At 35.9% G+C, this 7,154-nt stretch overlaps 1 pseudogene; it reads left to right on the top strand.

Moving 5' to 3' along the window:
• The first annotated feature begins 660 nt into the window (after nt 1–660).
• LOC126594873 (geranyl diphosphate phosphohydrolase-like) lies at nt 661–4,196 on the top strand (annotated as a pseudogene).
• The last annotated feature ends 2,958 nt before the right edge of the window (nt 4,197–7,154 follow it).

The following is a 7,154-nucleotide window of genomic DNA, read 5'->3' as shown; positions in this document are numbered from 1 at the left end:
AAAGTTTCTCTCATATATACATGCAAGTATTTTTTTTTTCCCCATAAGCACAATACTCTAAGATGGAGTACCTATATAATATCTACGTCTTACGTCAGTTACTGCATGGATCTACTACACAAATATCATTGCCTTTTTTTAAGGGTTATCTTATACACAAATTAAATACAATCTGAAACGATCAAAGATTCAAAGGTCATTGCCGAGATAGAAAATAATAATACAAACCATAACGGTGTTCTGACCAAGAAAGTCCATTTTCAAAATTCGACTTCTAAGCTGGCCAGAGAGAGTGGCTTGAGCCTGAGCACTACTCCATCATCTATATATATGAGTTGGCAGTCATGCCACATCCACCGCAAAACTATAACACATTCTATATATACTAAAACCCAAACATGTGGTTACTGTTCTAGGGCAGTGTGCGGACCAAAATGCCCCTCAAGTTAGTCTTCAGCCATTACTTTTTGTTCTTTTTGTACAGTAAAATCCCGAATTTGCCCTCATTTGATTCTATCTGCCGGTTATGCATGGCTTGGACTTTGTTTCACTTTTTTTATTGGTTGTATTTGTTACAACCTTGCCCTGCTGTCCACGCGTCCGTGTGCTATACGAACTCTAGAGGTTTCGATTTGGTCCATGCGTTGATCATCGTTGGATGCCCTATTTTGACTGTGTTTGCTTTACCTTTCGTTTTCCTTCTTTCTTTTGCAAATTTGCTTAAGTTGCTTACCGCTCTGTGTTTCTCTCACTCTCAAACGTTTTCCACCTGCATCTTCCTTCGGTTTAACTTTCGATTTCGTTTTGCTTTGTGCTTTCTCGCTGTCAAACGATGTTCTATTTTTGTGAGAGTCGTCATCCCAAAATGTTGTTGTCTTTCTGTGAGAGAGTTGTATAAAAAAATTCCAAATATTTGTCTCTCTCTGAGTCTGGGATTTGGGTCTATTTGGAAGGCCTCTTCGCATCTGTGAAGCTGAGGAGCAGCAGTTTGAGATTGTTGAGTTGAGTTGTCTCCAAAAATCCAACCCCCACACTGGATCAGGATCCATCACCATCTCGCGATGCCTTGCTCAGATCGGCTCTACACTCATCATCAAGACTCTGCCTTCACGGAGGACTCCACTTATCCCATCACTGATAAAGGTAAAGCACAGCCACCTCTCCCTTTCTTCGTTTTCATGACCTAATGTCAAATCAAGCGACTCTGACTCATGCATGTGTGTATTCTGTAAAGGGGTTTCTCAATCTGTTGTCTGGACTGAAGAAAAGGAGGATGGGGCTCTCAAAAATTTCATATCCGAGAAAAGACAAAGGTATAGATTTTGTTTAGTTTCTTTGTATCTTTGAATTCATTGGACTTGATCATCGAGTATAATATTTGCAGGTGCAAAATCATTTTGGGTTTGCATGCAACCAAGCCTCTCTGATGCAAACCAACAGATTGAGAGAATATTATGACCAATTTCAAAATTTCAGAGCTTTGTTTTGTTTTTTATCATATTGGACTTGAATTTGCTTTTTTGTTGTTTGATTATATTGAAATAAGATTTTGGGTTTACACTTTTATTTGGATTTGATTATAATTTTCTATACTAATTAGCTTGTGGGTTGTGAAGTTTCTTATTCTTCATTTTTGGTGTTTATCTCCTCTGTCATCATAAGTGTTGGTGCTTATGTTGGGCTTTCATTTTTAATTTTTTTTAACAGGACTTTAAGGACATCCTCAAGGTGCAGCGGTAGAATCAAACTCTCAAGGTTTGGATTTTTTTCCCCTTTTTTTTTTTTGGAGTAATTTTTAGGGTTTCTTCTCGCTTTTATTATGACGATAAACTATTGTGGGCTAAAGCGTCAATTTTTTGTGAATTATGAAATTGTTTGTCACACTCTGTTTTTATAAGGATTTTTGTATTGGTTGTGTGAACCTTTTTGTGCAACCCCTTTCATATTACAATTGCTAATTTAGCTTTTTCAATTTTGCAGTTGTGTTTGGTTACTCCATCAAAACTCCTACCCAAATTGATTTGTTCTCAAAACAATCTCATAAAATAACAATAGTGAACAACTAACAGAACTTCGACTGAAATTGTTCTTGGGTTGCTGATAAAAAGGTTTGAAAAGAAAATGAAATAACAGAACTTAAATCTTTGGTTTTAGTTGACTAGCTGATTTGGGTTATTCTATAATTCTTTAGTAATACGAGCAACTAAAATCATGTTATTCAAATTTGTACTCTTTTTTGTCAGTCTCCTCAGCAACCAAATGGAGGGTTAGTTATCTTGGAAATATTTATGTGCATTGAATTAGGTAATTTATTTATTTTTTGTTCAATTTGAAATCCAAAATAATATAGAAGATAAGAATAATTTTTGTTTTAGGTTTCTTCAGAACTGCTGGAGTTTGGATTTGCATATGTTCAGGGGATTTATTTGTTTGATCTTATCGATATTTAGGTATGAATCGGTAGAAGATTGTGCAGACGATGATGAAGCAAAGCATGTGATTTACAATAAGTGACATTTTCTTTGTTCTTTATTGTGCTATAGATTGGAATTTATCATTGTACATTTTTTTATTAAAATTTTTCTGTGCAATTTTATGGTCGGATTTTCTGCAGTGTGTATGAAAAACATTTGAATGCTGAGAACCTATTATACTCGCAACATGATACAAGAGATCAACACCTTCATCAGCATGTAAGTTTCTCTAATAAATACTTTGGACAAATGCTTTATGAATTTGAGTTTTTATCTTCTGATTATTTTTTGCAGAGGTGGTATTAATTTTCCTTTGACTAGAAATTTAGAGGCTTAAGGTACAATGTTATCAAACTCAATTTTTCTAATTTTTGATTCTGGGGTACTGCATGGAGTGCTAATATACTGTTTTTCTGGGATTTTGGTCTTTGAAATGGGTATGTTCTGTTTTTAACGTTTCGGTTCTCGCATGTTCCGCTCTTTTATTCTGTTGTCTGCCTGCTTCCGCGTTGCTTCTTAATTTTCATTTTTCAACATTGGGTGATGGAAATTTGTAAAAATAGTTGTAGTTTCTAAGTTGGGGGTTTTAGTTATATTTCCTGTGTAATCCCAATTGCAAGACTGAAAAAATAATTGAAATGATGGTTTTTTTCTTTATTCAATTTCTCTTAAATGTTTTTTCTTGAATTTATTCAATCTCTCTAATTAGTTTTATATTCTCTCCAACCTTTTTGTCTAATTTTATTTTTCATTTTTTTGGTCGCTTTCTGCAAAAGTTAGCATGAGATTTTCACATGACATGGATGATGAATATGAGAAACTCATCTGGGGAATGAACCCACCACATGACATGGATGATGAATATGAGAAACTCATCTGGGGAATGAACCCACCAAGGTATATGCAAAAATCATTCCTTTGGGTTCATATAGAAGTATGATTGAACATTAGAATCATAGAATGTAAATAAATTTTAATATAGATGAGAATAAATTTAATATATTTCACATGTTTAACACAGTTTTAAAACCCGCGGCATCGCGCGGGCTCAATTTCTAGTATATACTAAGTTTGATATCAAAACATGGTTAACGGAACAATACAGGGTTCCGTGCCGAAAGTGGCAGTGGTGGTGTGTTTGTTGAAAGGGAAGAAGGTGATGTTGGAGCGCCGCCGTTCCTCTCTTGGCGACTCCACCTTTTCCCTCCCTGGTGGCCACCTCGAATTCGGTAAACACACAATAATTGCATATGTACTTATTTTCTTTATCTTAGTTTTTCCGTAAATAGTTATATGCTATTTAAACACATAAAATTAACAGGTTAATTACTGACCAACTCTCTATTGCATGTATACCCGTTTAAATATTTGTATTTTTGTGTTTGCGTAGGCAAGAGCTTTGAGGAGTGTGCAGCAAGAGAAGTGACGGAAGAACTGGGTTGGACATTGAGAAGATAGAGCTGCTGAATGTCATAAACAACATATTCGAAGACAAAGGCAAGCCGTACCACTGCATAGGGATTTATGTGCGAGCAGTGGTGGCAAGTCCCGATCAAGAGCCTGGGAAATGTCGAGCCGAACATGTGCGATGGTTGGGATTGGTACGAGTGGGACAATCTCCCCAAACCACTCTTTCTGGATTTAATCCTTTTCATGCATGAGAACGAATGGTAGTTCTGCTTATTCGATTACCTCAATAAAAATGCTTTCTCATGTTTAGAATGCTGGTTCTAATTTTTACGTGTTGTTGATATTGGTTTCTTAAAATAGTATGGTAAATGATAAAATAATTAGCAAATTTGGAATTAGATGATGTCATGACACACGAACGTTCCAACATTTCGGTACATACTTTTGATGCACATTTGACAGTCATTTTGTAAGATCTATTTCGTAATATATTTCAACGATCTAAACCGTCTATATTTTGTAAACATGATTTTTGAGGTAAGACGTAAAAGATAAACGATTAAATCATTGAAATACATTACAAAATGAGCCCTAAAAAAATCTCAACCGTCTATATTTTTGTAGACATAGTCTTTGAGGTAAGACGTAAAAGATAAACGATTAAATCGCTGAAATACATTACAAAATGAGCCCTACAAAAATATGAACTGTCTATATTTTTGTAGACATAGTCTTTAAGGTAAGACGTATAAAAGATAAACGATTAAATTATTGACATTCATTACAAAATGAACCTTACAAAAACATGTATCAAAATATACGTCAAAATGTGTCCCTCAATCCTGACATATATATCAAAGAATTGCAACAGTACGGAGTCAACCAAGTCCCTTCTCGAAAGTACTTACATATATTTTAAAGAGAATTTGATTCGGATAAAAATAGATGTGGTTATCCAACCGTAGTATTTGCGATTGTGCCCGCCATATTTAGTTAGGTTTGCCTTCTTCCAAAACGCACGGGCGTGCATGGCATGAAGCAGTGATGCAATCATACGCAAAACTAATGACCTCAGGACTTGATGGAATTTGTCACCTGCAAACAAACATATAGTGAGTTTAAATGTTAGAGATATTATGTTTTGAGACCAATTTTGGTCCATGATTTTTTCATACAAAACAAGATTTCAAACTATTTTGCCTCGTTGAGAGAAATTTTAACTTGAATGCATAAAAAAAGGCTCTAGCTATATGATACTCACATATCTTAATACGGTAATACCACATAATTTAGTAAGTGATGTATACAAACATCTTCTCATAAGGCATTTCAAAAAACATTTTTGGTCTTATTTTTTATTTTTCTGACCAACTCCTCGTGCATGCTGTTTTATTTCCTGTTCTTTATTGATCGCGCCTGTTTTGTTTCCTTTTTTCATAGGGCCTTAGGCCTTTTGTAGCCCAACCCACCATCCCCATATCCTACTCGAATTTAGAGGACTCCTGTCCTCCTCTTTGGCAAGTAAAACCATTTTTTCCTTTTCCTAGCGCCCAAAATCAAAGGTCAAATAAAAAACTAATATGGATTTAGGTCAAAACCTAGCAGCAGTGCACCGCTATGTATCACCGCTCAGCATGCGTTTTGTTTTCTTAGCTTCTGCTTGTCAATTTTTTTTCCGACTGCGCTCCCTCCGTCTCTTCTTGTCCCAATTGCCTTTTTGTAAGAAGTACATATGTACATGGAAGTTGACAAGCCAGTGCCGGCCAGTGCGTATGCAAGTCTTGGTTCTCCCTCATCCGCAACCCTTCCTTTGTGAACGCTCACCAGAACTATCACAACAACAATAATACTACAAACCACCTATTCCATAATTATTGGCAGGGGTGGTACTCCTCCGCAGAAATAGTTGAACAAAGTACGGATTCAGTACCTGTCACCCAACTTCCAGACATTACTCCACATACTACGTCTTTCTCAAGTGAGCAAAGTATCAACGGCTTGGTCTGCGTCAATTATGTGCAGGGTTTTATATTTAATCCTAGCACTAGAGAGTGTATCGAACTTTGTATTACACTGGCAATTAAGCTCTGCATATCTTTGTGGTTTCAGTCCTCCTACGAACGAGTATAAGGTTATCGAAGTTCTGGATGATTACAGGTTTATGTTGAATATTTTTATATTAGGTAAGGATTCATTATGGAGGCCATTGCCGCACGTAGCCTGGTTACTCTAGATTGTCCGTTAAGGAGGAGACTATATATTAGTTTACGGAGGCTCTACAGCTATGTTGTCGTTCGTCCTTTATGTGCAATGCACACCGGTTAGCTCGCGTTCGTCCATTATCAAGCTCCGCTGTTTACTCACCTTAACAATTACAACTTCTGACATTGCGAGTTTCTTGTTTCCCCCAAAACCTCGCATATGCTTTGCTAAAAATCACATAGAAAATTGTTTGAAGATCTCTCATAGGCTTCTCCAACAAAAATATTTAAAGTGATTTTATAAGTAAGCACATAACATGTGCTTCTTCCCATAAGTGCTTTTGATATTCGAATTATCAGTTTCAAACAAGTCCTTAGTCTTATATTGTGGATTGTGATGAAGTTTGTTTTTAGTTGGTTAACTAGATTACTATTTTGGGTTCTTCTAGCGTCATCTTTCTCAATGTAGCAGAAAATGTGTATACTTTATAAGCACATATTGTTAGGACATCCATATTGTACTATTAAACATATAATGCACATAGATTATGCTAATAGCATGATGATGTTAGCTCGTAACAAAAATAATATGTTTGTAAGTTGTTATATCTAAATCTGTTATTGTTTCACTTCAAGTTGTTGGTGCGGGTCCTTGTTAGTTGATCCGTGATTATGTCTGGTCGGTCCATATTACAAGTTAGGAATCCTATTATAACATTTCTCTGTGGATTAGTGGACTTTTAGAAAAGCTGCCCCAGAATTCAACCAGTTTTGACCTAAATAATAGATGGTCCAACTTCACATGTAGAGCATACGCAGATCATGGTGTGTGACAAAATTCTAAGGATTGGCCTCTTACCTAGGGATCTGGCCTATTAAAATTATTTAACCTAATTAAGTAGTTGTTAATGATGGTGATACGTAGCCAATCTAGCACATCCTTTGGCAGAAAGAAGTTTATCGGCTCAATGTTATTAGCCATCATGATTGGATAATTAGGCCTAGTGCTCTAGTGTGAACCAGTAGACACTCGTTGACCAATATTAATAGTTGGAGACGATTTTTAGAC

This window comes from Malus sylvestris, chromosome 13 (assembly GCF_916048215.2).
Source record: "Malus sylvestris chromosome 13, drMalSylv7.2, whole genome shotgun sequence".
Taxonomy (NCBI): domain Eukaryota; kingdom Viridiplantae; phylum Streptophyta; class Magnoliopsida; order Rosales; family Rosaceae; genus Malus; species Malus sylvestris.
Note: the sequence above shows the minus strand (reverse complement) of the source record. Positions and strands in the feature narration are given on the sequence as shown.